Source organism: Micromys minutus, assembly GCF_963924665.1.
Source record: "Micromys minutus genome assembly, chromosome: 1".
Classification (NCBI taxonomy): Eukaryota; Metazoa; Chordata; class Mammalia; order Rodentia; family Muridae; genus Micromys; species Micromys minutus.
Genome location: NC_137969.1, coordinates 102,727,353 through 102,746,827, shown reverse-complemented (window position 1 = coordinate 102,746,827; position 19,475 = coordinate 102,727,353). Strand labels below are relative to the sequence as shown.

The following is a 19,475-nucleotide window of genomic DNA, read 5'->3' as shown; positions in this document are numbered from 1 at the left end:
CTTCTCTACTCTAGGGAGCACAGGAGAGAAACAAGGAAGCTCCCTAGGGAGGGAGTCCAGCTATCTTCAAAAACCCAGTATAGGCTCCTGAACACAGAACCCACAGGGGATTTTTTTTTTTTTTTTTGTCAGAAGTTGGTGCTGACTCAGGTGTTCTGATGGTAAATCTTCATTGTCAATGGATTTAGAGTCATTTAGAAGCATGCATTGGTGGGTGTGTCTGTGAGGGTGTTTCCAGAGAGGTTCAAACTGAGGCTGGAAGACCAGCCCTGAATATGGATTGTTCTACCCCATGAGGTTGGGTTCCAGGTTGAATAAAGAGAAGGCAAACTGAAGAGCAACATTGTTTCTCTTGGCTTCCCAACTGCAGCCTCAAACTCCTGCGGCCCACCTGCCATGACAGCCTTTGTCCTTAAACTAAGACAGAATGAACTCTCCCTTCCTCCCTCCCTCCCTCCCTCCCTCCCTCCCTTCCTTCCTTCCTTCCTTCCTTCCTTCCTTCCTTCCTTCCTTCCTTCCTTCCTTCAAGTGAGGAATTCTCCATCTGAATGGGCTTTACCCAGAAGCCCCTTGCAGGCAGCCTTTCTCCCTCCATCCACACCGAACCTTCTATGCCCCATTTCTCACTCAGACAGAACTCTGTGACAGGAATGCATAGGTTTGCACGGACAGACTTTTCTTGGTTCTCTAATCACACCACAGGGCCAGGTCTAGCACAGAACCAACTGCTGACTCATGGGGCCACCTCCCAAGGGAATCTTCCTTGGCGGTGGATTTAGTTACTCACCTAGGGACCAGTATTGTCAGACACGTCGGTATTCAGAACTTGGCTGTGTTTCCGTGGTATTATCAGGGTCTGAAACAAGAATTGGAAAGGGGAAATGAGCAGAACCAAAGTGAGTCAGACAAGCACACACTAACACATGCACACAAAATTCCAGACGCCCAAGACAGCAGTCTGCCCAACTCGGGGCACATCAGCACATCTGCCAGGTGAGCCATACAGGACAACCCCACCAGCAACAGGAAGGGTGGTGGCAGTGTCTGCCCCTCCTTGACTTATTTTCTCTGGGCTAGTCAGGAACTGGAGCAGCGGAGTGGATCTGGGTGTGTGGAGAGAGGCAGGAGATCATGGGCTGTGAAAGATGCCCCAGTCCTGATTTTTAAAAAAATGGCTGGGGGGATGGCTCCGAAGTTAAGAGCACTGACTGCTCTTCTAGAGGTCCTGAATTCAATTCCAGCAACCACGTGGTCAAAAGTGTAGGTCTAAAAAAAATAATAATAATCAAAGCAGACAGGGTTTTTATACACAAAAGGAGGCATAGAAACAGCAGGCAGAAAATGCCAGGGCCACCTTTCCTAAGGTCTCCTGGAATCCCCAGAGCCCCCAGCCAGAACATAAAACTGCAGTGGGCAAATCAGAGATGGCGAGGGATCGGTGTCATTAACTACACAACGAGTAAACAAGGTGTCACTGCCTCATCTAGATGGGCAGGGACCTGAAGTGACCTATCACCAGGGCCAGGGATGGGGATGGCTCAGGGAAGTCCCAACACAGTCTGGGAGAAGGACTGACCTGACTTTGGGAAGTTCCTGCCATATATCCTGCTACTGCTGGAAGAGCACCTCCCAGATCCTTATGTTGAGATTTGGCAGCCTCGTCCTAGTATTAGGAGGGTGACACTCAATCTCTACATTCCTGTGTTGCTGGTATTTGGAGGTGGGACTTTTCCAAGGTAATTAGACGAGGTCATGAGAATTTGGCCTCCATAATGACATTAGTAGCTTTAAGGAAGAGGAAGAGACCCATGCTCCACACGCTCGGTCTGTCTCACTATGTGACGTCCTGGCCATGACACCCCACATCAAAAGGCGCTTAGTGGATGCTATTACCCTGCCCCTGGACATCCTACCTTCAAACTGTAAGCCGGATAAAGCACCCTTCTTCATAAATTACCCAGCTAACACAACAGAAAAAGGACCTGTTTCTCACTCAGACACAAAGATACGTCAAAAGACATTCTCTGCATTGCACCAAAGCCATGGAAACTGCCTCCAGGACTGTCGGCGGGTGACCAGAGTGAGTGACAGTTTATCTAAATGTTTGTGTCCTAGGCAGCTGTAAAGAAGGCAGTCATGCTGTGTGGTGGTGGAACTGCCCAAGAGAGAATAGGGCTGGACAGAGATGGCCAGACTGGGACTGTGGCTCCATCCCGCTTCAGGTATGCATGACTGTACATGAATGAGCATCAGGGGACAGTCAGGTAAGTAGCCACAGGCCCTCACACTGCTGGTGAGGTCTGGGAGTCAGAAGACAACTTGGTCACCTTTTTGCTAGTGACATTTTTACCTTACATACTCCAGCAGACACATGCCACAGTCCACTGTAAGGGAGCATTCAACCTGTACACATCCATCCATATATGTACTGTCTTAGTCAGGATTTCTATCCTGCACAAACATCATGACCAAGAAGCAAGTTGGGGAGAAAAGAGTTTACTCAGCTTACATTTCCATATTGCTGTTTATCACCAGAGGAAGTTGGGACTGGAACCCAAGCAGGTCAGGAAGCAGGAGCTGATGCGGAGACCATGAAAGGATGTTACTTACTGGCTTGCTTCCCCTGGCTTGCTCAGCCTGCTTTCTTATAGAACCCAGGTCTACCAGCCCAGGATGGCACCACCCACAGTGGGCTGGGCCCCCCCCCCCCCTTGATCACTAGTTGAGAAAATGCCTTACAGCAGGATCTCATGAAGGCATTTCCTCAACTGAGGCTTCTTTCTCTGTGATAACTCCAGCTTGTGTCAAGTTGACACAAAACCAGCCAGTACACATATCATACTACATGCACACATGCCTAGATATATATACATATGCTCTAAATGCACACAACCATAGACATCTAGAAACCCTGATCTTACAGAGTGGAGGGAAGCCCAGGAAAGTACATTCCTAATGGATTCCAGGTCTGTGCTGCAGGGGCCTCTGGGACCATTCCTAAGGAGCTGTTTGTTCTTCCAGAGAAGCATCCAGTGTAAAGTTCAGTGACTGTGCTGAAAAGCACTTTGTGTTTCTTACAAAAGAAGGCAACTCCAGGAGGGCTGCTGTGCTACAAACTCAAGAACAGCAATGGAAGAGTCCTGCTACTAACAACCCAAGAGGCCCTGGTACCCATGGGTGCTCCATCTCAAGCACTCTTCCACTGGCAGGATTCTCTTGGTTACTGGTCAGTTCAGAGGACACAGCTGGAAGCAGGGATGGGGTCCCCCAGCAGGGAGGCCTAGCAAAGTGTGTCAGGCCCATCTGGGTGAATGGACAGTCCCGGTCAGCAAGCCTCCAACACTATATCCCACTCTGAAGGACTGCGGGTGACAATGGTGACCACACTGGCTTCACATAAGCCCTGAGCTCCTGGAGAACCCACACTGGGTTCAAGAAAGGCCACTGGAAAGAAACCCCTTCTAGACACCAGGATTCAGGATACCAATCTACCCAAACAAGGCCAAGCACAGAGCCACCAGGTCTGGCTTGGCACCCCCAGGTAAGCTGTCACTCAAACAGACCCTGGGGACCAAACCTTAGGCTTTCCTCCATTCCTAGATCCCATGATTCCCAAGCCATGCTTGGGACATGCCTGGTACACGTTGACCCCTATACCACACCTAACCCTTCCCTACAATCTATGCCCTTCAGGACCCCCACCCTCCCACTAGTATAGCCCTGGGGATACAGAGTCCTTGTGGCCAAAGAGTAGACCAGCTTTTACATCCCCCGACCAAGTCTTCTTATTAAGCCCCCACTTGGTTTTTATTTTTGTCTCATATTTTTGTTGGGGAAAATGACACCCAGCCTCTCGAGCATGCTAAACAAGCCATCTGCACCGAACTGAACACGCAGAGCCTTGTTTTTTATTTCAATTTGTACAAATCGAGGAATACTGGAGCCCCAAAAGGCATTATACATCGACAACTAAGCAGAAGCAAGAGCAGTCCAGCACTCTGAGCATAGCACACTGGCATTGCAGACTAACAGAATAAAGCTCTAATAGGTTTTACCCACCCTTGGAAGGATACCACCTTGGTGGAAACTCAGGTGGCCTAGACAAGTATCGAAAGACACCAGGGTTCTGAAGCCAAAGGATTTTTTGAATGACAAGGAAATCACTGGACAAACTCCAGAAGGCTGTGTAAAAGAACCGTTCCTAGCAACTCATGAAACTGATTTGGTGAGGAAGGAAAGTTCTGGGGTCCTCAATACTTCCCTAGCTGCAGGCCCGGTGCCAGAATGCCCCTGCACATCATCCCATTGGGTTATGCTAATTCCCTCTCAGAAACAAAAAGCAATAGGAAGTAAAGGAAATTGGGATGGAGTCCCAGTGGACACAGGTCGGCTCTTCCCATGGGAGGCACCGGTTACCTTCCCACTACCCTGGAGCCGCTGTGTGGACAGAGGACTGTCAGTGTTGATGTCAGTGGTGTGTGGCTTACAGATTGACACACAGTCAGGAGCCCCTCGATCACTTAACGGAACTTAAAGGTTACTTATTCCAAATTCTGAGACTAGAAGAAAGGAAGGGACACAATCCTGAGTTAGGGTACAGGGGATGACTTGGAGGAAGCCAGGAATGGAAGGAAAGTTGGGAGTAGCCCTCCCTGCATTTCTGGGATGGGGGTGGGGCAGGAGAAAGAAGGCTATGGCGCTAACCAGTCCCATGATAGGAAGAACCGAAGACCAGAGAATCTCAGCAGAGTCAAGGCTCTCAGTCCTTTAACAGTGCACCATACGGCTGTGAGGCTCACCAGCCTGTGTCACAGTGTCAGGGGCACGCACGGATGGGCCAGACCTCTAAAAAGAACAGGAAGTTCAAAACCATTTCCTGACTGGGGGGGGGGGGGCAAGGAGATGTGTCAGTTGTTAAGGTGCTTGCCTTGCAAACATTATGAGCTGAGCCTAAGCCCCCCCACCAACCTGTGTAAAAACCTGGAAATGGAAGGTGTGTTTTTAATCCCGGCACTACAGAGTTAGGAGACGGGGGGGGGGGGGGGGGGGGGGGGGGGGTGTCACTGATGAATCAGCAAGTTCCGGGCCAGTGAGAGATCTTTACAAAAATAAACTAGGATGCATCTGAAGAGTAAGTCAAGGCTATGATAAGGCCTCCGTGCACCCAAATGCACTGGGTGCCTGCACACATACGTGCACATGAATACACACACACACACACACACACACACACACACACACATGTTCTACATCAAACAAACAAAATAAACTAGGAAAATCACCCGAGTTCACCTCACTGCAATCCAAGTTCATTTTCATTTCCCCGGATTCTCTTCGGGGATGACAAAATACCTCTTAAAGCCTAGGGCAGGGAAATGAGCTGTAGCTGCCCAGGGCCTTCCTTTCCCAAGTGTGATGGTTTGCATGTGCTTGGTTCAGGGAATGGCACTAGTAGAAGGTGTGGTCTTGTTGGAGGAAGTGTGTCACTCTGAGGGTGGGCTTGGAGACACTCCTCCTAGCTGCCTGAGGATACTCAGTCTGTTCCTGGCTTCCTTTGGGTGAAGATGTAGAATTCTCAGCTCCTCCTTCACCATGCCTGCCCGGATGCTGCCGTGTTCTCACTTGATGATAATGGACTGAACCTGTAAGCCAGCCTCAATTAAATGTTGTTATTTATTAAGACTTGCCTTGATCATGGTGTTCATTCACAGCAATAAAACCCTAACCAAAACACGGAGCTACCACAAGACTGCAGGAAGACCCAGTGTGTTGGCCTCTCATTACACCCACAAGAGCATCTGCTAGATGTGCACACATATTCAGACATACTGATACTCAAAGATCCCATGAGCATGGGCACAGCTGTCCTTACAGATGTGCAAGTACCCAGGAACCCCCTCAGTAGTTCATCGAGGATGCACGGGCCCTGCTCAAGAGCATGTCTTGTCAGCATGCACTTCTCAAGCCCTTCCCCACTGTCCTCCTCTGCCATCGTACCCAGCATGCAATGTAAATATGTAAATATGGTGGGAGTGAGGGCTGGGCATCCATAGGTGCAGCCTGAGCCTGTAAGTGAAGCAGAAACAGTTGCAGAACCTTCTTGGAGGATGCTGCTCCTGTTACTATATAACCAGAGGTTTGTAAATCCGAAGCTCCTGGGGGCAGGCCCTAGAAGGGCTTTTATTACCCTTTCACAAGCTACCAGAACAGAAACTAAAATGTCACCAGCCCCCTGGAGGGAAACTGAATTAACTTCCCAGCCCTTAGCCTCCTCAAGAAGGTTAGCTGGGGTTCTCCTGGTTGCTGGGGCTGGAGTTTCCATAAGCAGAACCCCGGGCAGGCAGCACCCTTCTGCCTCTTTTCCTGGTACTAGTGTGGACCTGAGCACGTGCCTCCAGTACCACCTGTTCTAACTGCCCAACACTCCAGAACCAAGATGATCGTGTGAAACCTGCAGAGTCCAGAAAGAGAAAACACAGTATCTGATAGTTCAGCATGCCTGGAGTTCCTGGTCCCTCAGTGCCCGAAATTCAGACTCATGTGGACCTCTGAACATACGGGTGCCACATACATTCAGAAAACGAAGTTCTGTGCACATGGGCTCTTCGCGCTTTGTCACCGTCCCTATTCCTTCCATGGACGGACATGGTACATCATCCTGGAACTGTGAGGCACTGATGTATGCAAAGATGCTCACTGCTGTGTACCAACACCACACCCTTAGAGGAAAACCCCTTGCATCTATGAATTCTGGCATATATAGAGGGTTCTAGAACCCATCCTATCCCCTTAGACACAGATGGACAACTGCATACAGCCAAGCAAGCCACCTGATGGAGGGTTAATTTTTATGTCCTTTTCATCCCTTCAGTTTCTGTTTCAGGCAGGCACACACACAAACACATACAAACAAACAAACACACTGCAAGTGAATATTTATTTGTTCATGTGGAAGCCCAAGGTTATGTCAAGAATCATCCTCAATCACTCACACTGAGTCAAGGTCTCTCAATCAAACCCAGAAAACATCAATACAGCACCCTGTCTAATCAGCTTGCTTTTGGGGATCCCATGTCTCCACCTTCCGTGTGTGGAACTACAGCCAAGTCACCCTCCCACGGAAAATTTACATCCTGGGGTCCTAAACTCAGATCCTCACATTTGCACAGCAAGAACTTTAGCCACCAACTCAGCCACCTCTTCGTTTCTATATCATTATTTTAACACAAAATGTCTAGATACAATATACATAACTATATTCTGAGGCCAATCTGTACTATGGAGACTGTCTCCCCAAACAAAAGCAATGAATTACTTATGAGAGGAGGAAAGATTCTTAGAAACCCTTGTCTGCATATGACCACAGTCCAGTTAGGCTCTAGAACTCTGCTTTCTAGCTACCATGAGCTGTCAAGCACCCAGGACAGAGCTATAACTCATGTCCTCTGCCATGTCCTCACCTAAAGACTGCTGATACCACGTCACACACCTGCACAGCCACACTGATACAAAGTAGCAGCACAGAGCTGCAGAAGGCTGAGGGCAGCCCAAGGCTCAACAGTAAGGGACAGCAGGCACAGAGGCCATTCTTGGGGATAACACAGGCCAGGTCAAACACTGTGTTCAGCCTCCTTGCTCCACAACTCATGGTTACTTCAAGTTGGTGCTGACCATAGCCTGGGGTCCTGTACATTTAATCATGGAGCCATCTCTCCAGACCCAACCTTCTTCCTGTTCCTTAAAAGTCATTCTGTTTGAAAGCCCAGCATGACACAGATTTTTTTAATCAAATGAAACCAAATTACTTGCCTAAGGAATTGCTGAAAAGAAAGGGAAGGAGGTGCTTTCCCCTCACCTCAGATGCTCCAAAGTTTCAGGACAGGAACCAAAATCCACATCTTCCATTATCCAATCAGGGCAAATGGGGACAGTGACCCTGTGCCCTACAGAAGAACTCAGTCAATCCTCTTCAAACCCACTTAGCAAAAGCAAAGGACAGGGGTGATGTGGAGGCACGGCCGGAACTGCCAAAAAGCAGCCTGAGGAGTCTCACCCTCAGGACCTTCTGGACTAACACTGCAGGAAAAGCGTTTCAGGGTGAGTCATGTGCTTTAACAAAGTCAACAAGTTTATTAACCAGAGATGAGGTATGGTCCATTTAGGGTTGGTGCTTAGAAAGCCATACTTAGGTATCTTTGCAATGGATACACACACACATACACATAAACACACACACACACACACACACTCACTCACACACACACACATACACACTCACACCATTTGTATTTACATATGGTATAGGTACACACACACACACACACACACACACACACATGTACAAATTTTGTGGGTGAGAATCTAATTTACAATAAGATTTAAGGCTTAAGCTAAGATTTTAGAAATTATTTTGTTATTTTATGTACGTGGGTGTTTTGCCAGTGTGTGTCTGCGTACCACGTGCATGCCTGATAGCTAAGAAGGCCAGAAGAGGGCACTGAATCACCTGGAACTGGAATTAGAGGGTAGTGAGCCACCAGGTGGGTGGTGGGAACAGAGTCTGTGTCCTCTGGAAGAACAGCCACAGTACTCTTAACTGCAGAGCCATCTCTCCAGTCCCTAAGCTGGTTCGTTTCAAAAACATTAAGGATTTTCTTTTGTGAATGGAACTGTCAGGTACACAACTCATGTGCAGGAATGGCAGGGGCAAATGCTAGCATTCTGGTCTGAGTAAGCACAGCTGGCTTGTTTTCGAAGGTTGAAGGTGACTGTGAACTCCCTGGTCCTCCGTGTCTTCCCCTCCTTACTGCTGAAATTGCAGGTGTGTGCCACCACACCCGTTTTCCACGGTGTCAGGGATTAAACCCAGTGCCTTGTGCCTGTTAAGCAAGCATTCTACCTACTGAGCCGCCCTCTCAGTTCCCTTGGCTAGCTGTTTGAACATCCTTGTTTAGGATGTCCTTAGGGAGACAATCACTATTTCTGTAGGCAATGTTGGGTTTTTTTTGGGGGGGGGGGTTGTTTTGTTTTGTTTTTAAATCTGATCCAGCTTCTAACTCCCAGCCAGATTCTAGAAAATAAAGCCTTCCTTCCACAGCACTATGATTTTCCTTCTTCCTCTCCTTCCTCACTCCATTTGGTAGGCTTGTCTGGGCTTTTCAAGCAGGCCAACAAGCAGCTTTTATGGAACAGCAATGAATCTGTTCCTTGGAGCGGTCACCGGAGGACCCTCACAGACTCATCCACTCTCTGACCTTCAAGTTTCCTCTCCCTGTGGAATGAAGCCAACTCAGTTATCCTCTGGGGCTGCTCCCAGGTAGCAAGCTGGCCCTTCTGGTGACATGCAGAAGCGCAGGTCACTGGGGTGCTCGTGTGTTAATTGGCTGGTCCTGGCACCACCTGCCAACCGGGGCTGCAGAACCCTGGTGTTCATCCTAACACAGCCCACTGGCTGTTCCCTGGAGAGGAGACAGTGGAGATGGCTCCCTGGGCATGAGGCCAGTGATAACTACCCTAGTCCTAAAATCCACAAAATGTGAACAATGTCCAACCATCCGCAAAAAAGAGAGGAGTCACCACCACAGACATGACAGACTGTAACAGAAAAAGCCTGTCAACAACCATAAACATGATATGCCAGGTTTAGAAGAAAACAGCCCAAATTCACCCAAGATGACAGAGACAGCCTGACCAATAATGTAAACACTAAGGAAATTGAAGATGTAGTGAAAACGCCCAGAAAGAGATATTGGAACGGTCCCCTACAGTTTGATTGAAAAAGTCTATCCAAAACAGTAAGAAAGAAATAACTAGTGACAAGTGTATATAATCTGTTCTAGACAATGGGAGGGGGATACAACAGGGCTGATGTTACCTCGACAGCAAAACAATCACTTCTGTTGTATTCATCTCAGAAACCAAGGAAGACAGTGAAAAATAATAAAATGACTCCACCTATTTGACTGGCGAGCCTTAAAACTTTACTTTGGGGGCTGTGAATGTCACCAAAACAAAGCAATTTGGTGCCCTTGAAATTAAATTCATATGGATAAGCTGTGATAAGATCTTATATCACAAATGGATCTTTTCTAATTAAAACATGTGCATGTGTGCTTGTGTGTGTGTGTGTGTGTGTGTGTGTGTGTGTGTGTGTAGTGTATGCACCTGTTTCTGTGTGTATCCATGCCCACAGGTACATGCATAAGAATATAGGTCAGCATCAGGTGTCTCCCTCTATATCTCTATAAAACATTATTTATGATTGAGGGAGGCATGCATCTACCACAGCTCCCATGTGGAGGTCTCTTCCTTTACCTTTTGGGGTAGAGCCTCTCTGGTTGTTTCTCCCCCACTCTGTACTGCAAGCAACCTACCACCAATCCTCCTGCCTCCATCTTGCCACAGAAGTGTTGGGGTTCCAAATGTGTGGGTTCTCAGAATGAAACTCAGCCCATCAGACTTGCATGACCCAAGCTTTTGCCCACCGAGCCATCTCACCGGTGTTCATATTCATTTACCCATTTATTTTTGTTTTGCTGCTTTTCTTAGATAGGTCTCTCACCAATTGGCTGGACAAACCAGCCAGTAAGACGCCCCTCAGATCTTCCCATCTTCACAACCAGAGCTAGCATCGCATCGAGGATTCAAACTCAGGGCCACATGCGTATGTTTAATATGTAACCCTCGCCAGAATCATTCCCAGGCCTCCATAGGTGCACTCGTATACACACGTGTACACACACACACACACACACACACACACACACACACGAGTATACATATACACAAGCACGCTATACCAAAAAAATCTACAAAACTGTATACAGATTAAAAAATAAAGTGTTAAAAAAAATCTATAAAGTTTCATAGACATATATGAAACTGTCAAGTAGTAAAATAAGCAGGTAGCAGTAAAAGGAGTTCAAAGGAGTCAAAGAATTTGAAGCAGTTCCTGACGACCCTCTGCAGAGATCACGTGCTCCAGACAAGAGTGTTCACACAGCACTCAGGGTCTGTGTTTGCTCCATGCATGACTGAGGTCCAAAGGCAATGCAGAGTCCGAATCCTATAATTACTGGGGAGGAGACCTCAGGACCAACCATCTACTCCTTTAGAATGTGAAGGATTCATGCCTTTTGCCTCCCAGAGAGAAAGGCAACTGGGTGTAATACAACACATCCTGGGCCCTGGGTGTGCAGCTCACATTCTTGGCCACACAATAGCCCTGTCACCTGAAACTTAATCTTACAGTTTCACTTACCTACCATCAATCACAGTCCAAAAATACCCACAGGACTTGTTCTAAGTTTGTAACTGCACAATGTTCTTTGCAGTGCGCACACGCACGTGCAAGCACGCCTTCATCACCTTGGCCCATCCTCATGGTCTATGCATCTTCTTGCCCACAGTGTGCACGGCGTATACACCACTCAACACTGTCTTGGTTATCAGTCAGACTACCTTAGCATCGCAGGGCATGCACCCCGGGAACCTTTATCTCCAAAGAGAAGCCCCGGGAAGTGCTTCTTTTAAGAAAATGGGGGTGTACTTTCAACCTAAAGGAAGAGATAAGATATTTGAAGATTACTCAGATCTACTGTACAGTTATATTGTCAAGAGAGAAAGAGTTTGTATGTGTGTGAGAGAGAAAAAGAGGAAAGAGAGAGATTATGAACAATGTTAACACACATGCACTTGTATTAGAACCCTTTTCAATGAGAGTCATCCTAAGTAGCCTAGGCAGGCCTTGAAATTGTAATCTTCCCATTCATCCTCCCATCTCATCTTCTCATCCATCCTCCCATCTCATCTTTCCATCCAATCCTCCCAACTCATCCTCCCATCTCATCTTCCCATCCATCTTCCCATCTCATCTTCCCATCCATCCTCCCATCTCATCTTCCCATCCAATCCTCCCATCCATCCTCCCATCTCATCTTCCCATCCAATCCTCCCATCCATCCTCCCATCCATCCTCCCATCTCATCTTCCCATCCAATCCTCCCATCCATCCTCCTATCCATCCTCCCATCTCATCTTCCCATCCAATCCTCCCATCCATCCTCCTCTCTCATCTTCTCATCCAATCCTCCCATCCATCCTCCCATCCATCCTCCCATCTAATCTTCCCATCCATCCTTCCATCTCATCTTCCCATCCAATCCTCCCATCCATCCTCCCTCTCATCTTCCCATCCAATCCTCCCATCCATCCTCCCATCCATCTTCCCATCTCATCTTTCCATTCAATCCTCCCATCCATCCTCCCATCTCATCTTCCCATCTCGCACTCCCTAGTCATTGGTATTTCGGGTGTGCAGCACAGACAAGCTTGTTGTTAAACTTCTGTGCCTGATTTACACTTAAATCTGTCAGGTACATATGTGCTGTGGGATATACAGATCAGCACGTCAGTGAATCAGCCACACCCCTGCTGTAAGTGGAGATAATGGTACTGTATCATGACTTGACCATGACCTTAAAAAGAAATGAATGGGGGCTGGAGAGATGGCTCAGTGGTTAAGAGTACTGACTGCTCTTCCAGAGGTCCTGAGTTCAAATCCCAGCAACCACATGGTGGCTCACAACCATCTGTAATGGAATCCGATGTCCTCTCTCTTCTGGTGTGTCTAACAGCTACATGTACTCAAATACATAAAATAAATAAATCTTTAAAAGAAAAAGGAAATGAATGCAGAGACTATAGGCCCATCTTTCAGTTACAAATGTTGGACCTAAGGGCCAGCGAGGGACCTTAAAGTTTGTTGTGCACACATGAGGTCTGGAGAGCGGATCCCCAGAGTTCATGTAAATGCTGGGCGGGCCCACTTGAAATTCTAGCTTCAGAGGCACAGATGAGATCCCCAGACACTGTGTGTTGGGTTGAGACTCCCTGCCTCAACAAGGAAGGTGGAAGAGAATTCTAGAATGATTCCTGAAGCAACCTTAGGCCTCTACACCCACACACAACACACACATACACATACATGAAAGCATATAATACACATGCATTTACACATACAGCACACACTCAACACATATACACATGCATAGACCACACACACACAACACATATACATATGCATAGACTACACACACACACACACACACACCACATATACACATGCATAGACCACACACACACACAACACATATACACATGCATAGACCACACACACACCACATACACACATGCATAGGCCACACATACACACACACACACACACACACACACACACACACACTACATACACACATGCATAGACCACACTCACACACTACATACACACATGTATAGACCACACCCTCCACACACACACCACATATACACATGCATAGGCCACACACACACACCATATATACACATGCACGCACACGCACTGAGCCAGATACTCTTACTCAGGTCCTTCCTGAGTACCACTCAGAAGGCAAAAATGAACAGACAGACAGACAAACAAAAGGGGGCTTCAGACTCACATCCACAGGATTACTTAAGGTCCCATGGGAATGAGAAAATGCCCTTTGTCCCAATGGCTCCAGCCACATTGGTGTCACGTAGGCACCAGGTTCTGTACGCAAGTGGCCCCTCCTCCCTGCCACACTGTGCCTTGCTGGTTTCCAAGAAACCTCGCTGCAGTGATGTCCAGATGAGGCCGCAGCCTCTCTGCACCTGGTGTCAATAAACCCTGGGGATAAACTCAGCTGAAGCGTCGGTGCTGTCAGCCCAGGGGAACCTTCGCTTCTACTGCTAGTCTGAGGTTGGGTTAAGAAATCACTTGCATTTTAATCCAAATAAGAACATCTGCATGATTACACAGGACACATCAACATAAACAGATCTGCTCCTCCCCACCCCTGGGAATCAGACATCTTCCTCTGGACACAGCAATGCAAGAGTCTGGTAAATGAGTTCCATAAACCGCCTTCCAAGCTGCTGTTCCTTTTTCAAGATTAGACAAGCTGTTCGTGGAAACCAAGGAGCTTCAGAGACCACTTCTGGCCTTCATATATGACTACTCTTTTGTACCTTCAAAATTGGACAATTCCCAGAGCAGCCTAGTCCAGTGCAAAGGTTCAGGCATGTATATATGATCAAGCCATAGCCCTCAGGACTCTCCTGAGCCTTGAAGAACAGGAACTGCTGAGTTGGGACTGTCCCCAACTGCCACATACATGTGGGTAAATCTCCCTTCAGTGAGAAGTGAAGCCGGGGTTAAAGCTAGCGATTCTGGTTTCAAGTGAGAGATCACATCCTGCCTATAAGAGTACCAGTCAGCAATTCCAAGAACAGCGGCTCTTGCTTCAGGACCTGAGGGTGGGGCACTATGGACAGCGAATGGTTCTGTCACACTAACATCCCCCTGTCACTGAAGAAACCCACTGGGTCAAGATGCCCAGTGGCTCTGCCAGCTTCTCAGAACCTTCAGGCAGAAGATGAGCTAGCCACAAACCCCAACCAACTCCAGGCTACCCAGAAAGACCTATCTCCCTGAGAAACAGCTAGGTTGAGGGGCTTGGTAGGAAGCCTCAGAGACTGGGAAACAGGGAACCCTTAGGCCTGCACTCTAAGATACCTGTGGGTTAAAACGGGTCTTCCAGACCTCAACGTTTCTGAACCTGACTCGGGAAGGACGCAGGATGCAGAATGACTCCAGTCGACCAGCAAATGCCTGATGTGGAAAGTCACCTGTTCATAGCCCTGGTACAGGGCCCCCAAACCTCCCCTCTCCACACTGATAACACTGAGTCCTCCCTGCCGGTCCCCAAGACCAGCTCCTCCCACTCACTGGCTCATTCACATCATCGCCTTACTCTTCCCCCAAATCAAGCCCAACAGGAGAGGAGGCAGAAGCCCCTCCTCCACCGATCCTGGCACCTTCCCTGCACCTCCCTGCGCTCAGCCCTCTGTTCTGCTGGCAGCTCCTCTCCAAGCCTCTGCAGATGCCAGCACACCAGGCTCTTTGTGTTTCAAGGGGATTATTTATGGTCGGATGAACCATCCAGTATAAAGGTCAGATAAGAGCATGCCAGGGAGCAAGGGGCTAACTTCAGCAGCTCACAAACAGGAGGAAAGACTGCCACTTACATAAACATTTTCCCCCAGAAAAAGGAAACAGAATAGCCCAGCTCAGGGCCTCTCTGCTAAATGCCCCTGTGTGTGTAGCCCTGGCGTGCTGGTCAAGAAAATGAAGGCCTGTCTGGAGAAGGACAAAAGGATTCGCTTAAAGCCACAGTGAAGGAGTTACTCATTGCTGGAGGCATTAATTGGCCCCTGAACGAACAGAACACCAGCAGGGACAGACATAAAGCACTGTCCCAAGGAAGTGAACAGGAAGGTAAAGTATGATTGCTCAGCCTGCAAGAGCCCCAGTGGTGACCCCGCCAAGCAGCCAGCAGCCTTCACTCATGCCATGTCGGCCCAGTGACTTATGGGGATGAATATCCAGCTCTGCCTGCTCCTGGGACAAGCTTCCCGAGCAGGCCAACTCCCTGTTCTTGTCATGTTTGATCAAACTCCCTACCTGACCTAGGCAGGAATCTATCTGTACCTTAAAGCCTGCCCAGGCCACCATGACTCTGGGTCCCTTTTGAGCAGAACTTGACTATGTAGGGAAGTTCCCATGAGCAGAGAGGACAGTCCCCCAGAAGAGGAAATGGCTGGAGACTATCTGGGAATATCCACAACATCTGGCTGGGTAGCCAGTGTGACCAGGGACAAGACAGCTGAACAGCTGACTCCCGGAGAAACTCGGACACAATCTGTGGCATCACTGAATGCCCTTGCATTCTCCATCACTCCAGATAGGCTAGTGGCGCCAGCGAACAGCGAGGGTGGGTTTGTTTTTAGCTCTGGGCCAAGAACAGACTTCTAGAAAATGAGTTCAGTGAGCCTCCTAATGAACAGAGTCTGCTAAAATGTCGGGAAGAGTCGAGCGTGTAGACTTCAGCTTCCTGTACACATGCAAGCATCTGCACACACTGGTCCACAAACACGCACCCATGTGTACACCCACGGAAGCAGGTGTCCGCACGCATACACACACACTGACTGAGGTCCAAGCATGTATGTACTCATGCTCACAAACACACAGACATAGGAACATCACTTTGGGAGGCTCTACTTTTCCCAGGAGCCACCCCCGTTAAATGGAGACAGCCGACCTCGCTCAGCAACGAAGAGCAAAATACACCAAGAAAAACAGGGAAGTAGCAGATCGGACAGACACTCACCAAGAGCCAACAGAGGTGGTGTGCGTGCAGCACGTCCTCTGAACGTACAGGTCTATGGCAGAGCAGTGAGCCAAGAGGACAAGCTACAGAAACCACTACAGCACGAGCAGAAATCTGGGGACATGTGTGTGCGCGTGCGCGCGTCAATCAGGAGTAGACACACATCTGAAAACAGTAGCAAAAGGGGTGGGAAATGTCAGAAAAGCAAGCTGTTAATGGCAAGGACCCAGATCAGAGAGGAAGCACTTTGCTTTCTTTCTCCCTTTTCTAAACAATAAAAACACCATAAAAATAAAGGAAAAGTGACTCAGTGCCTCTTGCTTCCTGTTCACACTGGATTCCATGAGGACTTTGCAGAGACCCCCATCAACAGAGAGAAAAGGCTGACCTTGATTGTTATTTTATATATATATTCCTTCCCCCACCCCAGCTTCTCACTCCAGCAAGAGGAGCTTTGCTTTTCATTTTCCTGCAGATAAAACTCTACTGGGAAGAATCCCAGGGTGGGTGACTACCCACCAAAGCCTGTTTGAGGCCCTGTTCCCACGTCTCAGGCCACCCACCTGAAGTCCAGCCCAGAAAGGCCCACTATCACGAGTGAGTGTGACCTTACCAGAAGACCTTTGCCTAAAGGGTCTTTGGAGATATGCCTCGGTGAGCGATCTCAAAGTGGGACGTCTGGGTGGGTCTTAAGGCCAGACAAGTAGACAAGTATCCTTATTATATATATTAAAAGAGAGAGAGAGAGACAGAAGAGGTGGCCATGTGACAAGGTAAGAGACGGCGGTGAGTTAGTCAGCCAGCGATACGATACTGAGGCCATGTGATGATGGCAGAGAAGACAGTTCGATGCCCGGCTCACGCCTTACCCTTCCTTGCCTGTAGAACTACAACAGCAATGACCGATCAGCTGACCCTTCAGCTGGAATGTTATCACAGTGGTCACGGGAGACTCTTAAAGGAAAGGGACTACCACCTTTGAGGTCGATGTTCACACGCAGCATAATGATGAGAAATTAGCCATGTTCTCTGCAGCCTGCCGAGGGTCTTCTGTGTGCTCACGCCCCACACCTCCCGCCCAGCATCTGTGCACAGCACCTCCCTCTCCCTCTCCCCAGAGAGCTGCCGCCTCTACTCTGGCCTTAGTCACGAAGGCTGGGCAAGTGACATTCCACATGTCACTACACTCAACACTCTGTGCCAAGAGCACAGACAGCTCATTTCTGCTTCGGAACCCAAGAGCCCCCATGTGAAATGGTTGGTGTGGTCCACTTGGCCAAACAGAGGAGACAGACCTCTGAGTGTAACTGTGGGGGAATATCTTGATTACATTAATTGAATTGGTAAGACCATCTTAATGAGGGTGGGGTACATGCCCTGGACTGTGTACAATGGAGACACTGAGCTAAGCATAACTAAATATCCATCATTCTCTATTCTGACTGTGACTATGATGTGACCAGCTAGCTGCTTGGAGCACCTCTCACCACAAATTTGTCACCATTATGAACTATACCTTGAAATGTAAGCTAAAATAAACCCATTCAAGTTGCCTTTTTTTTTTTTAAAGATTTGTTTATTTATTATATATAAGTACACTGTAGCTATCTTCAGATGCACCAGGAGAAGGTATCAGATTGCATTACAGATGGTTGTGAGCCACCATGAGGTTGCTGGGATTTGAACTCAGGATGTCTGGAAGAGCAGTTAGTGCTCTTAACCACTAAGTCATCTCTCCAGCCCAAGTTGCCTTTTTAAAAAAGATTTATTTTACTTATGAGTACATTGTAGCTGTCTTCAGACACACCAGAAGAGGGTATTGGATCCCATTATAGATGGTTGTGAGGCACTGTGTGGTTGCTGGGAATTGAACTCAGGACCTCTGGAAGAACAGTCTCAACCACTGAGCCATCTCTCCAGCTCCCTCGAGTTGCTTTTGTTGAGAGTACTTGAACACAACAGAAAGATCTAGGCTAGGGGAGATGGATGGACATGATCATAGCTGTGCTGGGTAGTTATCCTCTCTCTGGGGAGGCTAAGAAGACACAAGAAGCTCAAAACTCAAGGTGGATGGCACCCTCCAAGGAGGAATAGAAACTGAGGCTGACTCCTGTTTGCACATGCACACACACGTGCATGTGTACACTCGCACACACTTTTGGGGCTTGCTTCAATTTTCAAATAGTCTTTCTACTATGAACGACCACATAACCTCAGTGAGATTTATCACGTGGATGGGACCACGTCTCAACAAAAACGCTCTTTAAATACACATCTGAGTTCTCTGCTGTGGGTCCATGCAGACACTTAAAGTTTCACAAGTCGAGATACTTCAGAGATCTTAGTTAGGAACCCAACTTGTGAGACAGTGGGGTGAGCGAGAGTTCTTTGTGTACTCAGCAAAATGGCACAGGCTGACAGATGCCCTGTAGACACATTAGGGGCGTGCCACAGGATCTGAAATACATAGCGGGACACACGCACATACAATCCCAGCACCACACAGGCAGGGCAGCAGATTGTGCGCTACAGGACAGTTTTAGTTACACAGAGAGATCCAACCTCCAGAACTATATGTAGTGAGGTCAGCCCAAGCAAGCTGGCAAGGCTCACCTTGAATCTGGGTCCCTCACACTGGGCTGTATTTATGCACGGCATTATTTGGCCATGACACCAGCTGCACTCTGGGGGTAAATCTACAAACATCTCCTGGGCAGAGAGAAGATGGGGAGATGAAGACAAGGAAGGAACAAACATCGGCAGCAGAATTTCCACAATTTATTGCTCTCCTGCCCCTGCCCCCTTTTAGATTTTATGTTTAGTTTTTAAATTATATGGATGTGTGCAGATGTGTGCACATAAGTGTGAGTACATTCCAAAGCCAGAAGAGGGTGTAAGATATCCCAGAGCTGGAGTTACAGACAGTCTTAGAGTTTTACTGCTGTGAACAGGCACCATGACCAAGGCAAGTCTTAATAAGAGCAACATTATACTGGGGCTGGCTTACAGGTTCAGAGGTTCAGTCCATTATCATCAAGGCGAAAACATGGCAGCACCCAGGCAGGCATGGTGCAGGAGGAGCTGAGAGTTCTACATCTTCATCTGAAGGCTGCTAGCAGAATACTGACTTCCAGTTAGCTAGGATAAGGTCTTAAGCCCATGCCCACAGTGACATACCTACTCCAACAAGGCCACACCTCCTAATAGTGCCACTCCCTGGACCATGCATATACAAACCATCACACG

The 19,475-nt window shown here is 48.1% G+C and overlaps 1 protein-coding gene across 4 annotated transcripts in view; it reads right to left on the bottom strand.

Moving 5' to 3' along the window:
• SEMA4D (semaphorin 4D) overlaps positions 1 to 19,475 on the bottom strand; it is a 99,974-nt gene that overhangs the window by 70,669 nt on the left and 9,830 nt on the right. For 3 of the 4 annotated variants that reach the window (XM_080915637.1, XM_080915634.1, XM_080915636.1), the window contains exon 2: positions 788 to 856. The gene's annotated coding sequence lies outside the window, so the exon portion shown is untranslated. Of the gene's footprint in view, positions 1 to 787; positions 857 to 2,509; positions 2,578 to 19,475 lie in introns of all 4 variants that reach the window. The other variant, XM_080915635.1, reaches the window with a different exon arrangement.